Here is a 19,673-nt window from a genome sequence, read left to right as displayed (position 1 = left end):
ATAAGCTTTTCACGTCTTTGAATCACCTTTAATTGCAGTCATCCTATTAGGCACTGCGGCATTCCCCATGTAACACTGGGGATGATATGCTTTCTGAAGCAATGTCCATGCTATTAAAAGAGTGAAAGAGTGATATTATTCAGGTTTTAAATACTAAAATGCATTTTGAAAGTCTAAATGACTGCATGTGTGTTGTCTGCTTGCTTTAAACAAGTTCAATGAGATTTTCACTGTTTAAAAAGAATTCCCCTATCTCAAGATTTTTCAAGCAGTTTCTTGGATGTTGACGATTCATAAACCAAACTGACAATAGAGATTTGCTGTATTTAAGTAATTTTCTAGGGAAAGGTTATCTGAGGCTCTCTTTTAAAAGTAGAGATTGTGTATTTTTTTCAATAGTTTGAGTTATTTTTCTGTAAATGTTTGCTCATATTTACTGTAAGCATCTATGGCACTTTTGTGTAATAATATTTATCAGTATTTCTTGACAAAGAACATTTTATCATCGTTCAATCTACTTTGTTTTCAGCATGCAGTTAATACATATCTAATTTAGATTCCATGGTGTGATGTCATCCATCCATCCACCACCAGTTTTTCCCAGTTTTGCATATAGGGTTGGGCTGTGACATCACCAGTGACAATCATCTAGAGCCAATGCTCATAGCACTGGGTAGCTAGCCCATATTACTTGCTTATTCCTAAGACTCAGATAGTGTATCACATTTCAGAATCATTTTACGTATTCAGATAAATGGTTTATGTAATATGAAGTACGTTTTACAAATTATTACCTAGTAAATTCTGTACAGTTAAAGCTACAGGAATAGTTTGCACTGTTACTTCATTATTACTTAGCAATGCTGTAGAAAAGTCATCGACTGGAACATTTGCTTTTATTTTGTGTAGACAAGACCCTCATTTTGCAAATGCATCCTTCAACAGTAAATGATCAGAACTCATAAAATATAATATTCAGAATCTGGCAATTCCATTTTTGTCAAATGTTACTTAGTACTTTACTTTTGTGGCATGATAGCAGTTTAGCAGGGACTGCTTCAAAATATTTTATATTTAGTTAAACATAAAAGTAATATTTTTTCCTGATGACTTTGTTCTTTCTGTATAGATTCTAGAATAAACATTGATTTTGATTGCTGTAAGCAGCTAAATAAAATTAGTACCAATGTGAACACTGTGACCTTGCCTAGCTTTCATTTTTTTCAGAATGTCTAGAGTTATTTTATTTATTTTCTCCACTATCAAATCTATGTTATATTATGCCCAACAGAATGATCACTTTATTGCATCATAATATAAATAAGCCTGCCTGACAGAATTGAGGGAGCCATTTAAAAATGGATGTGTGAAAATGTTTACCATATAATCGGGGACTAGATGTTTTGAATTAACACAATTTACCACATAGAACTATTTGGGTTAGCTCAAGATTTTTTCTTGAATACTGATTTTGGCTATGCATATGACATAATGCATGGTAGAAGTTTACAGAATATCCCTACACCTCAAGGGACAATACCTTACACAGCAATAATGCTTTAAAGGGCTGGCATTTCAGGAAAATAACAGACAACTGTGATGTGTTTTGAGACCTGACACCATAGGAAGAATGTCTGTCCTTTACCTGCAGTGTTGCATAGAAGGCTTGCCCACACATAGAATATCAATGTTTCTCTGTAATGCTGAACTTGGAAAGTATAAATGCACTAATAAAATGGACTTTGTTAAGTTGTTTTGCATTTGTTTTATTATGAATGTATATCATATAATATACTATGCTATTCACATGAAACCTAAATAGGTCAGTGCACATTCTTTGTTCTTTTCACAGAGAGTCTGACAACAATGGCTCAATGTTCACACCAGCTTGACGTCTGCCCCTTTCTGACTTTGTATTTAAGCAAGAAATTAGTATTTTTGGGAAGTGTAATATATCTAAAGAGCTGTGAATTGTGTATGATGGAATCTAGGCAAGAAATACCTTTAATTTTATTGAATATTTGAATGCCAATAGATATGGGATAAAATTTGATGACATTCAGAAGGGTAGTGAAGTTAATTATTTGGATATAACATTAAGAGGGAAAGTGAAAGAGATAATTCATACTAATATATATAGAAAATTTAACCAAATAAACTGGAAATTATTTGGCAATAGTTGTCATCCGAGTCACACGATAGAAGCTATTCCCTATGGGGAGTTGCTTAGGATTAAAAGATTAAGTAGTGATATAAAAGAAGCAAAAGAAGAGGCACAGGAAGTAGCCTCTATTTTTATTAACAGAGGCTATAAGCCAGAGAGTGTATATGAAGGTTTTTATAAAATATATGGAAATAATACAAATAATAGTATGAAAAATGGTATTCAACAAAGGGAGAGAAGACATGAATATGAAAGGAAAGAATTTAATAGAGGAAAAAATGTTTTTTGTCACTAAATATACAGTGTTTTCACATAAAATGAATGGGCTGGTTAAGCAGTATTGGAGACAGGTTATTAGAGAAGTCCCTTCTTTATCAAATGTAGAACTAAGAATATCTTACAAGAGAGGAAGAAATCTGAAAGATTTCTTAGTGCATAGTAAATATATAAGGCCAAGAGAAAAGAAATTAGATAATATGGAGATAAGAGTAACTATCCCTTGTGGAAAATGTTCTATCTGTCAACATATCATAACTAAAGTGGATAAGATAGGAACAAAACATTTTGATACTAAGGGAATGTACTCCTGTTTAAGTAAGGGAGTAATTTATGTTATATTTTGCCCATGTAAGAAATATTACATAGGAGAGACCAAAAGGTCTTTAGCCAAAAGAATAAAAGAGCATGTGAGAGATGTTAAAAATAATAAAGTCATGAGTCCCATAGAGGAACATTTTAATAGGGAACATCAAGGGGATGTAAATAATATGAAGGTAACAGTGTTGGAACAAATATCATTGCAACATGGAAATGTAGAATTGTTAAAGAATATGCTAAGGCAAAAAGAATCTGTTCTTATAATGAAATATAATACATTATTTCCTTGTGGATTGAATAAAGAGTGTAACTGGCAAAGTTTTATATAGTTTTTTTACCTTTAAGGGAATTAAATGTGTTTTAGTAATTATTGGTTAATTGATTAATTAATGTGTTAAGATAGAATATATAAGGAAGGTTTTTTAGAAAGCAGATTTTTTACTCTGTAAAGGCTGTGGCCGAGATGCTAGAGGTTTTGAATTTTACAATAAATATTTAAGGTTGGAAAGTAGAGGTGTTATTCAGTGGTCTGTTTTTTCTGGTGGTTATTAATTTAAGAAATACCTTTTTCTCTGGGCTTTGTACTTCCAACAAGAGGTTCCACAAAAGGAATATTATACAATGATTGGCCATTCAAAAACAAGCATATACCAATAGAAAAACGTCCGGTCACTAAATTCCCATTGAGCAGCCAGACTTTTTTTTCTATTGGTATATGGTAGACATGAATTAGTCTGAGGGAAAGAAAGTCTGAAAGTTTAAAGCATGTCATTATTTAATGACTTTGTTCCCCATAAAATGTATGCTTTTCTGACAAATCACTGAGGAATGAAATCACTAAATAATTACACGCATTTCAATTTCAGACTTTCTTTACTTCAGATAATGCACAGTTATTCCCGCAGCTTTCTAAGTTTATGAGCAACATTAATAATTGGTCCCCTCCTTTATTTATGGCTTTGTCCACATTTCTTGGAATAAGAGGTCAAGAGGTACATACGAGAGCAGAGAAAATACAAGGAAAATCAGGTACGTTCTGCAAAACTAAAGAAACATACCTGATTTTCCTTGTATTTTTCTCCTGTCTCTCTCATACTTCTAAACTGTCTGGAGGTTACAGTTTTTTTTTCTTTAAAATAAAAATGACAATGGAGATCTTCCTTTGTCTGTTGATTGCTTTTCAAAGCACTCATGTACTGTGTAAGTGTGGGAACATAAGCCTCATATGCATGCGCAGTACATCATCAAAGAGGCAAATTAGTCCAGAAACAAAGTGGAAGAACACCACAACACCATTATACAAAGACATTATTTAAGACATTTATGTCATTTCTTTCTTTAATAATGTCATTGTATAATAACAATAACCCATGGCTGGGTGTGGATAACGTTGGATTTACCCACACCCAGCCATGGGTTATTGCTATAATAGATCATGTTCACAAAATTATGCTTTCTTTTCTGCACTTTGTCCCTGCTGCGTGCTGATCATCAGTCCCCTCCTATCCAGATGGCCCAGTCATTCCTCTGTCAACATGGATGAGGATCAACAAAGAGTGGAATCATTTAGGCAGTCATCAAAAGTGTGTTTTTGTGTGTGTGTGTGTGTGTGTGTGTGTGTGTGTGTGTGTGTGTGTGTGTGTGTGTGTGTGTGTGTGTGTGTGTGTGTTTGTATTGTCAGGAATCTGCTTAACAAAGAGGCTGCTGCAGGCAGGGTTGCAGGCCCCTTTATAAGTTACCCATGTTCATCTTTTATAGTCTCCTCACTGGGGTTTAGTGCCTAAAGAAAAAAGAGATTCTCTACAGACTCATTCACCACTTAGAAAGAAGAGGTTAAGGTTCAGTTTGCATCTTCAGATGACGCAATGCATATCAACAAGAAGGTCCCTGATCCCTGATAGGCAAAGCTACATACTGAAATCACTTTTTCTTTCCTGCTACTTTGTAAGGAGGACATGGCTTTACTAAACATGTGCTTCAAACGCTAATTTTACTTTGACACAGCTATACATTAGGGCTTCACACTGGCACGTGCCATGTTCAAGACAATTTCCTTGGCCCACCAATAGTTTTTGAAGACATCCCTGTTCTAGGCAGCAACCCATTAGCTGGATGACTTTTTAGTTACTGGGAATGGAGGTGATGGTGCTAAGGAGGGCATGCAGAATTTTTCCAGCTGTGCCATGACCTGGATGTCCCACTAGTAGAACACAAAAGTGAGGTCTCACCCATGGCTCTACTATTCTTAGGCTTGGAATTCAATGTAGTGTATTCAGCTTCACTCCACTCCAGGTGAGTTCCTATACACTAAAAAAGTTAGCATAAGGGGATCATAGAACATTTTAGCCTCTTCATTTTTGGCTGCCAGCAGTGGCACCAAGTGGGGAATTTACTAGGAGTGGCTAAGCTGTTAATGACAACTATATATATGAAGTCCTAAACACTAACAGTGTAATGTGAGTATGCTATAATAAGAGACCACAGTGAAATAAAGACAATACTAAAACACAGTGTCATTGTTTTTCTCCAACTCAAATACTTCCACCCATTAGGGGAATAGAGTAACTCTTAAATGAATAAATAAATGCATTTTATAACATGTAAACAATTTGAAAATAGATAATATATATATATATATATATATATATATATATATATATATATATATATATATATATATATATATATAGGTCCACTTTGTAATTTAAAAAGCCCAAAATCTCAAGTTTCATAATACCGATCCCACAAACTCGAGATTTTGGAATCTCGAAATTACAAAGTAAAAAAAAAAAAAAAACAATAAAAAGATTAAAAACTGTTTTTGCAGGGAGGCAAGCCCCTCTGCACCCCACACTCCCCCTGCAACTTAAATATACCATCTTCAGGATTGCGCTACAGTGGAGAGAATGGTAAGCGTAATGGGAGCATTACCATTATCTTCACTGTAGTGCAATCTTGGACATGGTATATTTAAATTGCAGGGGAGGTGGGGGGGGGAGCTTGCCCCCCTGCAAAAAAACATTCTTTTAGTTATTTTTTCCAAAATCTCGATGTTTTGAGTTCGATGTATCAAAACTCGAGATTTTGGGCTTTCGAAATTACAAATTGGACCCATGTACATATATATAGGTCTATGGTTAATCGCTGAAGGGAGTAAACATTGAATGGCACTTTACTGAAAGTCACTCCATCGAACCTGCACTTCATCTAACCTGTGAGATGAGGAAAGTATCTAGATGGCCAGTACTTCCCCATCTCACTTTTCCCATGGTTATGCAATCTCAGGGTTGGTATATATAGTTAGGGGGAGGTGCACCCCCCCCCCCCACCTGGGTGAGTTTGAAATTCTGCCATTTGTGAGGTGGGGAAGTGTTGGACAACTAGTTATTCTCCCCGTCTCACAGGTTTGATGACATGCAAGTTTGACGGATGGACTTTTGATGGATTGATTTTGATGAACTGCCGTTCAATGTTTACTCCCTTCAGCGATTAACCATAGACCCATATGTATGTGTGTATATATATATATATATATATATATATATATATATATATATATATATATGTGTGTGTGTGTGTGCGTGTGTGTGTATAATTTCAAAATCCTTTAAAATTTAATAAACATTTAAAAAATCATTAAGAACGTCTTAAAAGCCATATTACAACATTTAAAGAAACAGACATTTTAAGAGGCAATTTTAAAAACTCATGTTATACTATTAGTGTTTTAGGATTTCATATGTATAGTTATCGTTTTCATCTACAATGATTTCATGAAAACTGTTAATTGTTTAATTAATAATGAATTCAGAATGTTTTGAAAAGGGAATGATGTAAGTTTCTTCAGTTCTGATGAAGTCTCATTCACATTAGGGATGAAAGCGCTTAGTTATTTCTATTTTTATTTTGTGCATGTTTTGATATCTCCTCTTATCTGAATAAACTTTGTGTATACAACATTACTATCACCTCCATGCAGAATGCATTTTAAGGATTTAAGGTTGGGAATAACCAAATGGCTGTTGCTTGCAGATTACCACTCTTTCACAGTACAGGACCCATTGCTGTGTTGGTTTTACCGGGGTACTTTTCGGGTTAGTGAGCTCTTTCTCTTCTTATCCTGGAGGGCTGCATCTATGTCCCATGTTGGGAGGGGTCTAAATTTAGATCCACAGGTCAAAAACAGAACAAAAGGGGTGGGGATAGCTGGAAATTTTTAGATAAGTCTTGCTACCATCTACTGTGCCCCATGCAGTGGGTAGTCACCCCTGAGTGGGAGGGTGCCTGCAGTGGACTTAATGTTCAAGTACTCCAGTGGTTGAACTATTATCCCAAAGGAGTTAGGTTGTCTTCTACTTAAATCTCTCCTTTCTCAGGGGCTTTCCACAACAAATTTCTCCACACAAGCAAAGGACACTCAGTATAAGTCATCAAAAGAATAGAGCTGTGGTCTTCTTTAGCATCTGTTAGCTATATCAGGTAGGTGTCACTTAGCTTCTGCACTAATGTGATTTTATGTTTGTAATTTTCATTGCAGACTGTATGCATATAATAATTTTAGGTCACTCTTTTGTTCCCTACAACGAAAAGAGCAGCTGTATGGCTAATTGGGGCATATTTGGTCTTCCATCTGGCTCCTTGTGAAGTGCTATGGAAAAGTTTTCCAGGTCTTCTTTTGGAGCTTTGGGAAACTGTTCCAGTCCTGTTCTGGCTTGCCCACCCTTAGTTCAGATGACATTAATACATACCTCTGAGAATGTCTCACTAGTAGGTACATAAGAATTATCACTGGTACTCAAACACACAGGAACATCAGATGATATTTATTTAATTTTTTTTTATTTTACATTTGTTTACCGGGAACATCTGACTGGACAGAGCTGTCCATTTTCAGAGGAGACCTGGGAAGAAAAGTTCCAGAACAATTGCTAACATACTATACATAAGATATTTACATGAGCATTGTTGTTTAGACATACAGTTAAAAAATATAGCAGCTAACAACATATGATTGCATAAGATACTTATATAAGCATAGTGGTTTAGACATACAATTAAACATATAGCAGGTAGTAACATATGATTTTTGTTCATACAGTATGTTTAGTATAGATAATCTTGAAGATTTAGTGAAGTTAAGACAAGAAAGGAAAAACTAAAAAATATTAGCCAGATAATCTTGAAGATGTAATGAAGATAATAGAAGAAAGGAAAAACTAAAACTACTAGCCAGTTTGTCAAAGGAGGAGAATATAGACAAGTTCAAATGAGGTTCATTGACATTTTAAGGGAAAGCTTTTCAACTTAGTCTAGGGGAGAGTTAGTGGGTATAAATGGGGCAGTGGGGAGTAGGCGACAGTGAGTTGGTAAGTAACGTGTGGTAATATATAGTGCATCTGTGGGAGTTTTAAAGAAGAGGTTGGACAGTGGGTTTGGGGAAGGTGTTAAAATATGTCAGCTAGGTGCTAGGCAGGTGCATGTCCAGGAGTTGTTTAGGTGAGAAATAAGCTGTTTTTTGAAGATTTTTTTTTAGGCTGTACCCTGATTTGTAGTGGTTGGGAGTTTCAAGTCTTGGCAAGGTTGTTAGAATACAGAGAGTCACCAGAGCTGTAATAGCTTTTGGAGATTGCAATTAGTGCCTTGTTAGTGGATCTAAGTACTCAGGTCTTGCAAGGCTGGGGATTTGTCAGGCTGGTACAGTATTTGGTGAGCTAGAAGAAGTTGGTTTTGAGCTAAGGTGTTTGGGAGTTCCAGCCAAGAAAGCGTTTTAGGGCTTGACAATGGTGGGTGCGGTAGGAGGAGTTTGTGGCAAATTTTGCTATTTTGCTGTTGCATACTGATAGCTTGTTTAAATCACTCTTGTTTAGATTAATTAGGACAGGAGAAGCATACAGTAAGGTAGGGAGAAGATGGGTATGAGCTAGGGTCACTTTACTGTAGCTGGTTAGGAAGTTTTCACATCTGTAAAGAGTGCCTAGTTTATTGTTGACTTTGGTTATTGTATGAGCTATGTGTTTGTCAAATTTCATATTATTGTCAATAGTGACCCCCAGTAATTTGGTTTGTGTGACGGGGAGATAGGGTTATTATCTGATGCAGAAATAGAGAACAGGGGAGTAGGTGCTGCTGCTTTGGAAGGATAGAAGAGCATAAGTTGGGAGTTTTTAGGATTTAGTATTAGGTGGGAGTTTGTTAGCCAGGTTTCAATGGATGTAAAGGCTTTTTGGGTCTTGATGTAAAGTTGTTGAAGGGTGGGGGCAGAGCAGATTAAGGTGGAGTCATCAGCCTATTGAACCAGGTCTGCTAGAGGGGTGAAGATTATTTGTAAATATAGTGAAAAGTAGGGGTCCTAGGATTGATCCTTGGGGTAATCCTAGTTTTGCAGGAAGTAGGGGGGAAAGGGTTTTTTTCCACTGAATAGCTTGTTAGCATTGTGAGAGGAAGTCTTGAAACCATAGTAGAGTGGGGTAGTTAGTTTTAATTCTGAGAGTGATGTTAGAAGTTTTGTGTGGGAGACTGTATCAAATGCCTTTGATAAGTCAAGGAAAACTGCAGACACTAGTTGGCCATTGTTGCATTGCATATTTACTAGATTACTAAAATGGATGAGTGCAGTGGTAGCCCTATGGTTGGGATGGAAGACGATTGTTGGAGAGTAGATGTGCTAGGATCTGGGTGTGGATACATTTTTCCAGTATTTTAGCCAGTGGGGAAAGTATAGCTATAGGGCGGTAGTTTGTTAGGTCAGTGGAGGTGCCCCCTTTGTGTATTGGTATAATGTAGGAGATTTTCCAATGAGTGGCACCTTTTGTTCTGAGATCAATATGTTAATGATTATAGAGATTGGGTAGGAAATGGCTTTGGAGGCTATTTGTAGGAATTTGGCAGGTAGTTTGTCTACTGCTAGGGTGGTGGGTTTAAGTCTGGTTAGGTGTCTATAGATAGTGTCAGATGGTGCAGGTTGAAGGGTGAAGGGGTTGGCGTTATTTGATGGGTTATATAGTATAGTGGGGGTTGAGGAGGGTGGGTCTGTTGACAGCTTTAGTATAGAGTTGGTAAATAACTCCTTGAATTAGGTGACTGTGTTTATGTAGGTGGTGTCTATATTTGGATGAGGTGTTGGTGATTTACCTGATTGTAGAATACCATTTATAGCGCCCAGAACTTTTGTGAGTTGATATCATGCTTAGTTTTAATTTCACTGTAGTATTTTTGTTTGTCTGGTCTGATTTGTTTTTTTTTTGTTTTTTTTTTTTTTACAGAGTTTCTCAGTTCTAAGAATGTTTGCCTATTAGGAGTAGTTTTGTTTTTGTGCCAGGTGTCTCATGCTTTGTCCCTTTGTTTCATAAGTTGCCTAGTGCTCTTGGTAAGCCATGGGGCATAGATGGTTTTAGTGTGGATCTGTCTTAGTGGGACAAGATGGTTGAGAAGGCCTAAGAAGATAGTGTTGAAATAGTCATCTGCTTCATCTAAAGGAAGTGTTAAAAGGGGAAACCAGTTAGAGTGTTTAAGGGCCGTATTAAAGTCATCTGCCCTGAAGTTTTTAGTGTATCTGATTTGTTTAAGAGTGCGAGTTCTAGTGAGGTTAGTTTGATCTCTGATGAAGAAGGCAGAGAAGTGGTTGCTTAGAGTGTCGGGTAGTGTACCAAAATTATGAGTGAAAGATGGGCAAATGGTGAGAATCCAGTCTAGTATTGATTCTTTTTTTTTGAGTTTTTATTTATTTATTTATTTTATTTATTTTACATTTGTTGACCGGGCTATTCTAACTGGATACATGTCCATCTTCAGTAGAGGCCCGGGGAGAAAAGCTCCAAGATAGATATAAAAAAGAATTGGGAGATAAGCTCCAAGACAGATACAATAAACAATATTATAAGTTGCAACAGTCAAACTTAAACATCTGTTGGTAATATAAAGTACAGTACTCATCATAAGCATAACTCAAATAGTAATAGGTAAATATGCAAGAGATGTTACCATATACATATATACATATATTTTAGTTGTCATGACATAGTCTTTGGTTTCTTACGGGTAAGTCTATAAAGGTGAGGAATGCATTAGTGTAAGGGAGGGAAGTTAGTCAGGGTTAGTACGGGGACATAACCAGTGGGTATGGAGGAATAGTTTTAGCTTCTGTTTAAAAAGAGTTAAGGAAAATAGAGAAATGAGTTCAGTGGGTAAAAGATTCCAGTGCTTTCCAACAGCATTAGAGAAGAGGGAATCTCCTACCAAATTGTTGGTTTTGCAAGTATTGATAAGTATTTTGTTTGAGGAGCGTAAATTCTTAAGATTGTTGTAAGGGGTAATAATGCTAGCAAGTACTGGAGTGTTGGTGGGCTGGTAAAGGGTTTTATGGGCTATAGTAAGCTGGTGAAAAAGAACTTGGTTTGGAAATTCAAGCCACCCGAGTTGCTTTAGATTAAGACAGTGATGTGTTCTAAAAAGAGAGGCAGTAGCAAATCTGGCAATATTATTGTAGGAGATTGCCAGTTTATTTAGGTAGTTCTTAGTAAGGTTAGTATAGATAGGTGAAGCACAGAGTAGAGTGGAGATTAAGTGAGTTTTGGCTATAGCAGTCCTGGCTACTGGAGTAAGAAAGGGTTTGATTCTATAAAGGGATCCTAATTTTTTGTTGATTGTTTTAACTGTGCTGTTTACATGAATATCAAAGTTAAGGTTGCTATCTACTGTTATACCTAGAAGTTTGGTGGTAGGTTCAGGAAATATGAGAGTGCCATTATTAGATATGAAAGAGAAATTTATTAGGGTGGACTTTTGGGTTGGCGTGAACAGTAAAAGTTTAGTTTTTTGGGGGTTTAGGAGGAGGCAGTGGTTTAAAAAACATTGTTCTACAATATTGAATGCATTTTGGGTAAGGGTCTGTAGTTCAGTTGGAGAAGTGGCTAAACAGATTATTGTAGAGTCATCCGCAAATTGAATGCAGATGGTATGATGAAATGAAGAGTGAAGGTCATTGATAAAGATGGAAAATAGGAGTGGGCCTAATATAGAGCCCTTAGGAACACCAAGGGAAATGGGAAGGTGGTTAGATAGTTTATTGTCCCATAGCACAGCCTGCTGTCTATTGTCTAAGTAAGATTTGAACCAATTTATCACTAGGGGTTCAAGTGAAAGGGATTTCAGTATATTTATGAGGAGCTGGTGATTGACCATATCAAAAGCTTTAGATAAATCAATAAAGACTGCAGAGGAAAGAGTATTTTTGTTCCGGTTTTTGCTAATGCAGTCTGTGAAGGATAGGAGGGCAGTGGTGGTACTATGGAAAGGTCTGAATCCATGTTGACAGTTGGCAAGTAAGTTATTTTGGAGAAGGTGGTTAAGTAGTTGCTTATGGATGCGTTTCTCCATTATTTTTGCTAGGGGAGATAGTAGAGCTATAGGACGGTAGTTAGAAAAGTCATAATAGTTCCCACCTTTATGTAGTGGGATGATATGAGAAATTTTCCAGATAGATAGGATGGTACCTTCAATTATGGTATGGTTAATAAGAATAGAGATGGGATAGGCTAAGGATTTAGCCCCTTTTTGCAGGTATTCTGCTGGGAGATGGTCGGCTGAGGGGGTGGTAGGTTTTAGTTTTTGGAGAAGGGGGCAGATAAAGGAAGTAGAAACTAGTTGTAACCGAAAAGGTGGAGGTGGGCTTGTCATAGTTGTAGGCAGTTTTGAGGTATCTGGAGAAAGCTGACTAGCAAGAGTTTGGATAGCTTGTGTGAAGAAAGAATTAAAGGCATTAGCAGTATAAGTGGGATTCTCAGGGTTAGTGCCTTGTCGGTTAGGTGTGCTGGATTGTCCTGGGCAGGGGTGTAGCCAGAAATCTGCATTTTGCACTCAAACCTGATGTTGTTGCCCCCACCACCCACCTAGTATTTTAAAAATGTATTCACTCCTCAAAGTGCTACCCCCAATACATACAGGAAGGTGACATGTTATTTTCAACTATTACAATTTACTCCAATAAAAAGCTGTTTTTAGAGTTGTATTCCTTTCACACAAACATTTTTGTATGTCTCTGTACTCTAAATAGCACGGTTCTGTTCTTTTTGAGTGTTGAAGTTTCCAAGAGATGCTCAGAAAAAAATGTAACCATTTGAGTACATTGAGTATGCCTAGCTACACCCTTGGTCCTGGGTATAGTAGTTTGTTAATGCTATTCCAAAACTTTTGTGTTTTTTTTTAGTAAGTTTACTGTATTTGGTAATAATATTTTTTGTCTGCCCTAGTAGTGGTTTGTATATTAATATTAATATTAGTAATATTAATATTAATACTAATATTAGTTTTGTTTACCCTAGTAGTGGTTTGTATAAGCCATAAGAAGCCATAAAGGTTAATATGATTTGAGAGGTGGGGTGAGTTAAGTGAGGTCCAATTGATATTGAAGTCGCCTAGTATAATGGTTCCATGGGGGAGGGTTTCTGATGCCCAGTCACAAAGAGATTCTAGGGTTTTGAAGTTATCTCCTGGAGGGATATATAATCCTAAGATATTTAGCTGTTTTGTGTATTTAGTCTTCTCTTAGCAAGTAGGATCTCTGCATTATTAAATGCAGGGATTTCTATGTTAAATAGTTCAACACTGATGTTGTTCTGATATAGGAGAGCGAGTCCACCTCCTCTTTTAGCTGTACAGTCTTTTTGTAGTATGCCATAACCAGGGTGATGTATTTCTTCATTTTTAATGTGTGGTTTGAGCCATGTTTCTGTGAGGAATATGATGTCAGGTAAGTATAATGCTATGGTTGCATGGAGTTCAGTGGTTTTATTTGCCAGATAATACAGGTTTCTTAAATTCACCTTTGCTAATAAATGTATAGGTAAATAGATATGCAAGGATAATATTGCATGCAGTGATTAATTAAAATTGCACCGGCAGTGATAGAGTATAGACAGGAACAGGCTGATGCTGGCAGCCATGTGGTAGTCAATGATGATACCATTACTCTTATTTATTTATTTATTGACAGCCGTTACTCTTATTTATTTATTGACGGACATTATTCATATGTATGTATTCATTTATTTATTTATCGATATTTGTTTACTGGGAAGGTCCAACTGGGTCAAATATATACATTGCCATCAGAGACCTGGGAAAAAAATTTAAAATGTTAACATTTACAATACATTAATTACAATACTTAAAAGGATATACCATGACACCAGAAATGATATGGTACTCTGTAATGTACTCTCATATGCATGACACAACCTGAGGATAGTGGTACACAGCTGCAGAATATACCATCTGGGATTACACCTCAGCCCCAGCAAGGTGATAACTCCATCAGGCCCAATGCTGGCCCCCAAAGATAGTGCATCAAGGGTAAATGCCTTCAACAGATGGGGCTACCCCCCCCAGCCCTGGCTCTTCATCAGATCCACACGCGAAACCTCTGGAGGAAAACAGGACACTTTTCTTTGCATATCCACTGTACAGCCCATCTACAGGGGTGCCATACAAATGTCATGACCTCAGCTGGCTCCTGAGGCCACATAAGGCTTTCCATGCACAACAGAAAAATGTGTGTAGATGTTGTCAAAGCACAGACTTCTGCTACTGAGAGTCAGATAGATGTGGCAAGAGATTTTGAAACATAAACGTGAGAATATTCTCTAATATACATAAATTTTGAGAGCCAAAGACAATGCTATGATGAGTCTTCTGAGACACATGGTTGCCCACAAAGCAACCTTGTCAGCATCTGTCCACTCACTTTTAAAGAGTTATCTGACACACATAGCAGAGACATTGTGCATGGTAAAGGTTGAGCCGAGCCCACATTTATGAATGCTGTGCTGGACATGCAGCATGAGTGGCCCAGTCATCAAAAGCATCCTTGGATGAGCAAAGTCCAGTAGTCATTGTCAGACTTCCCATATCAAGTAGAAGGACCTCACAGTTAGGTTCCTGGACATGCAGTACTACTAACCAGTTACTGTTAAGGATCTCGGCAGCATCACATAGGTCACACAATAATAGCAAAGTTGGAAGCTCTCCTTACAGGGAAGTAAATAGTGTGGGAAGAAATAGCCAGGGATTTGTTATGGCTAGGCTTGTATAGGCCCTAGGGCTGATAGCCTAGTACCAACCTATGAACCTATACAGCACCCATTCATGTTTTGTTGACTCAGTGGCTGCTTAACCCTGTCATCAGGTGACACTGCTTATCACCCCGTCCAGATGTGAGCTGAATGTCCCATGTCCTACATGCTCTGAAACCCTTTAGAACAAGAAGCAAAAAAAAAAAAAAGATTGTCTACTTAATTAAATCTACAGAAGAAATGAAAAAAATCTGCTTACCTATGGACACAGAAAAAAATATGAAAAGGTAAAAACCTTTGCCTATAACTGAAAAGTCTGGCAGGGAACAAAAACAATTTGATCAGTAAAATCCATCCATATGCAAGAGCTGAGCCACATAAAGTATAAAATGCAATATATCTTCACACAAGTGGCGAGTGTGCTTCTGCATGCAAGGTTACAGTACATGTGGTCAAACATACCCTGTTGCACAATGCCACTTACAGGTCAGCCCCCACCCACCCTGCTGGTATGCATAGCACTGTATGTCAGCGTCCAATAACCACTGTGAATATGAAGATGTCTGTGACTATGTCACCTGTACATTTCTGTCTGGTGTGTTAGGCTGTTGCATTGTGTGTATCAACCATGCAGAGAACAACATAGGCTACAGTTAACATTGCATGTACCAAGTTTTATCTTTGTAACTTCACACCATCAGATAGTGTTTGTAGCTGCTGATGATATACCACTTCACCTGTGCAGCCATGTGCCATGCCTGGGCTTGTCTGAATGGTTGCAGTTCTAATGCCATCAGCTGGCTTTTGCTGGTGACTCCACTGCTGCATGTTCCATGCAGTACATGGGAAGAAGCTGTAAGACCAGTGCCAGGTCCATCTGATGCTGGTGGTGGTGGCACTGGTTGGCTGAACTGGTACTGACTCATATTGCGCAGTATGCAGTACACAGTAGCAGCTTTGTACTGCAGATCCCCGTAAATGTATCCAGGTAACAGAAACAGGCTTTAAGCAGGTTGAATACAAACTCAATGACAATATGGTTCTGGGATCGGATGGTGTCATACCATTATTCCACATCTCCCTGTGTGTGCAGCAGTCATGCTATAAGCCAAGGTTTGAGGAGAGGTTTTTTATGAGTAGTTAGAACAAAATGGGACCTATAACAGTGCCTTATGGCTAGTGTTTAGAATGCTTTCGGTTTTGGAGGAACAGTTTAGACCAGTAACTCAGAACCATCTGCTGGATGTGTAAGTTCTGAACCATTGGATTAACTCAAAGGAAAAGCCACATCTGAGTATTTTTTTAACAATAAGTCAGAGTAAACTGAATCAAAAGTCTTTTTTAGGTCAAGAATGATTTCATCTGTAATATTTTTATTGTCCATGTTGTTTTATATTTCATAATTTCAACAGTTTATGCAGGTTATAGTATTGCATTTTAGCCTAAAGTCCAGTTTTTTATCAATCAGTATGTCTCATGAATGGGTGTAATCAAGGATTTGTCTGTAGATGATCTATTTGAGAATTTTAGCCAACCGATAGATGTTAGCAATTGGTATAACTACATTGCAATTAGTTGGATAATGAATTTTTGTGAAGAGGGACTATTAAAACATGTTTAAAACTTGGAGTGAAAGAATAATCGCAGTTAAAGGGAAAATTAAAAACATGTGCAAGGAGAGAATATATGAGTGTGTGCTGAGGGGGGCACAGAAACCAGGACTGCCATGCAAAAGGATTTTTAGATGAATGGCATGGAGATGGTTGTATTGTGTGCCTAACTGTTTCTGGTATTATTTTGCTTGTATTATTTTAATGTAAAATTTAGGGTAGTCTAGTATGTTGAAGAGAGTTATAGAGGGAGAGTTGTCAGAGGGTTTCAAAAACTCAATTGTGTCTTTCGGCTTTTCCCGGTTAGGGGTCGCCACAGTGGAACTCCGTTCCGCTAATGATTGTCAGTAGAGTTTTACGTGCTGGCTTGCTGGGCCAAACACACAACCTTCAACAAAGGAGCACCCGTTCACACATGTCGGCACACAGAAGACGCTCTAACTGAGAATCGAACAGACAACGTCTAACTGTGAGGTGACAACGCTTCACAAACTCAATATTGCTGCTAAATGGGGTATAAATAAACTGTTTAATGATATTGACAGGAATGTTATTTCAAAATTGTTTTGCAGATTTTTTTTAATAAAATATCATTGCATAGGACATTTATTATTTTTCAAAAGGGTTTAGAGTGTTTTAAATTGGATGCTTATTTTTATTTAATGTACTCAGGAGCAATAGTAAAGAGTTCTGCTTGATGCTGTAACTTGTTGTAATTTTGAAGTTTAATTGGGTTGCTTTGGAAATTCTTTCTGGTTGACCAATTTTTGTTTCCTTTCATGCTTGTGAGAGTTCAGGTACAATCCAAGGGGGTGATATGTGCTTTGTTCTTGTAGTATTGAGAGGGAAAGAAATCTATCCTGAATTGGTAAAATCATGTTATACAAAGTACAGAGGGTTGAAGTAAGGTCAGTATGTTCATACACAGGAGTCCAGTATAAAGCTTCCATTTCAGTAACCACACTTGTTATATGGAGAAACCATAGCTAGCTCTTGTACATATTATACTGAGTGGTGATCTGATGCATTTCATTGACCAGGATGCAATTACAGGCCAATGAACATTAACAATATTACGTAAAAGAAAGATTTTAAATGTTTTTGGAAATCAATTAAGAGAGTATCAGTTATAGGGTTTTTATTGTTGCAAAATGTGGCTGATTGCCTTCCATTACTGAGTTAAGTTGTTTGTCAGGATTAATTTATTGAGTTGGGATTTTGATTTTGCTAGGCCAGTCTAAGTTAATTTAACCACTGAACAAAGTAACAGGATACAAGACCAACCAACCAGCAAGCAAAAAAAGAGCCGGACTCCAAGGATATTTTTGGGCTTTTGTTCATTTTAATAAAACACGAACTTCATCAGAAAACATAAAACATACTTTAGAACCACTCATAAATACAAAAATGAAAAAAGCACATGACATAAATCCTCCAATAGCACATAGCAAAAATAAATAAATAATCACAAAAATCACAATTTTCTTAAAGACATATACACATACATGTAAAAATATATATGTGTTGTGTGTTTAAAATCTTTGTAATTGTAAAAAACATTTAATGCTTATGGTCTCATTAAGACCAGGAGGATGATATGCCTCCAATAAAATTTGCCATTTGCTTTCCTTGCATTCTAAAACAGTTTTGTAATCACCGCTAAATAAACTGGAAACATGTGTCAACCATAAAAAAGAAAACTTTTTAAAGTTCTCACATACAGCAGCATGTCTGGCCAAGGCATTGGTCATATCTTTATTCTTAATGGACAAGACATGTTCATAAATTCTTCTGCCTGGAGTTCTAATAGTTTTACCTATATAAAAACTGGTGCAGGAGTTACATAAAGCTGCATAAACGACAAAGGCTTAATTAGGTACTTATGGCTGCAGGCATTGTAGACAGTGTAGGTTTGTGTCCAATTCTTATTCCATAGAGTTTAGGCATGTTCGTAAAGTCTTTTGGTGTAATGGTAACTACACCTGCGATTCCACCTTTGTCGTTTATGCAGCTTTATGTAACTCCTGCACCAATTTTGTGCTTTTTTCATTTTTGTATTTATGGGTAGTTCTAAGGTATGCTTTATGTTTTCTGATGAAGTTTGTGTTTTAGTAAAGCAAATGAAAGTGCTCAAATATCCTTGGAGTCCGGTTCTTTTTTTGCTTGCTGGTTGGTTGGTCTTGTATCTTGTTACTTTGTTCTCTGGTGCCCTGTTTGGAAGTTTACCTTCATTTCACCATTGATTATGATCTAGACAAATGACTGTTTCCAAAGCCATGTCCTGAAACTCAATGCCAAAAAAACACATTACAATGCCTTTTAGGAAACTATCAACCCAAGTTAATTACTCTATTGCTAAAACATCTCTAGGAGTCAACCCAGCAGTAAGGGTTCCGGGAACATATGTAAACAGAAACCTGACCTTTGACCAACACATAATGCTAACATAATAAGAAAATCATTCTAAGTCACCTAACTTATAGGTAAGGGTATGGCATCGAGGACCAAGGAAGTTATAGCACCGCTCAACTTGGTTTGTTATCAGACTTATTACTGAATACAACTTTGTCATGTATCTAAGCAGAGACTTGCAAGAGTTGGAATGCCCACAAAAGTTTCTCACCGGGAAAATTCAGGGCACAGACGCCCTGTACTACACTGATCATCAAAAGGCTCAATCTCTGTATTCAGTCTCCTACAGGCTGCTGAGATGGGACCTTTGCCTGGCTTACAGGGCTTTCTGAGACTATCTCTGATAAATCTGTTGCATGTGCACAAAACAAACAGCACTAGAAACACTATATCCAGGGATCTGAGCTTTGCTTGTGAGGTAAACAGAACATGCTGCACAGACAAATATATGTTCCAAAGGATCCCTGCACTATGGAAAAGGTTCCCCATCCATGTAAAAAAGAGTTCACTCCTGATCATATGCAAAAAATCTTGAAACCAGAACTTGTAAAATTTACTCCTGATCTGACCCCCATGTCATTATGGACAGAGACCATCAATAAGAAAAGTATTATCCTAACACCACCCCTACAAATCCTTAGCTACCTCCCTTCTAACATGTTCCCCACACAGACACACATGATACTCAGAACCCAAATGGTCTGTGGTACGTGGCTAGACTTGTAGGGCCCTAGTGGTTGTTAGCTTAGTGACAACCTCTGAACCCATTAACCTATGAACTTATGATTTTTGGTATGAACAAATGAAGTTTGGCAACAAACT

The sequence above is a fragment of the Protopterus annectens genome, chromosome 6.part0, assembly GCF_019279795.1.
Source record: "Protopterus annectens isolate FY-2018-M chromosome 6.part0, PAN1.0, whole genome shotgun sequence".
NCBI classification, from domain to species: Eukaryota; Metazoa; Chordata; order Ceratodontiformes; family Protopteridae; genus Protopterus; species Protopterus annectens.
This window is presented reverse-complemented; position numbering follows the sequence as displayed.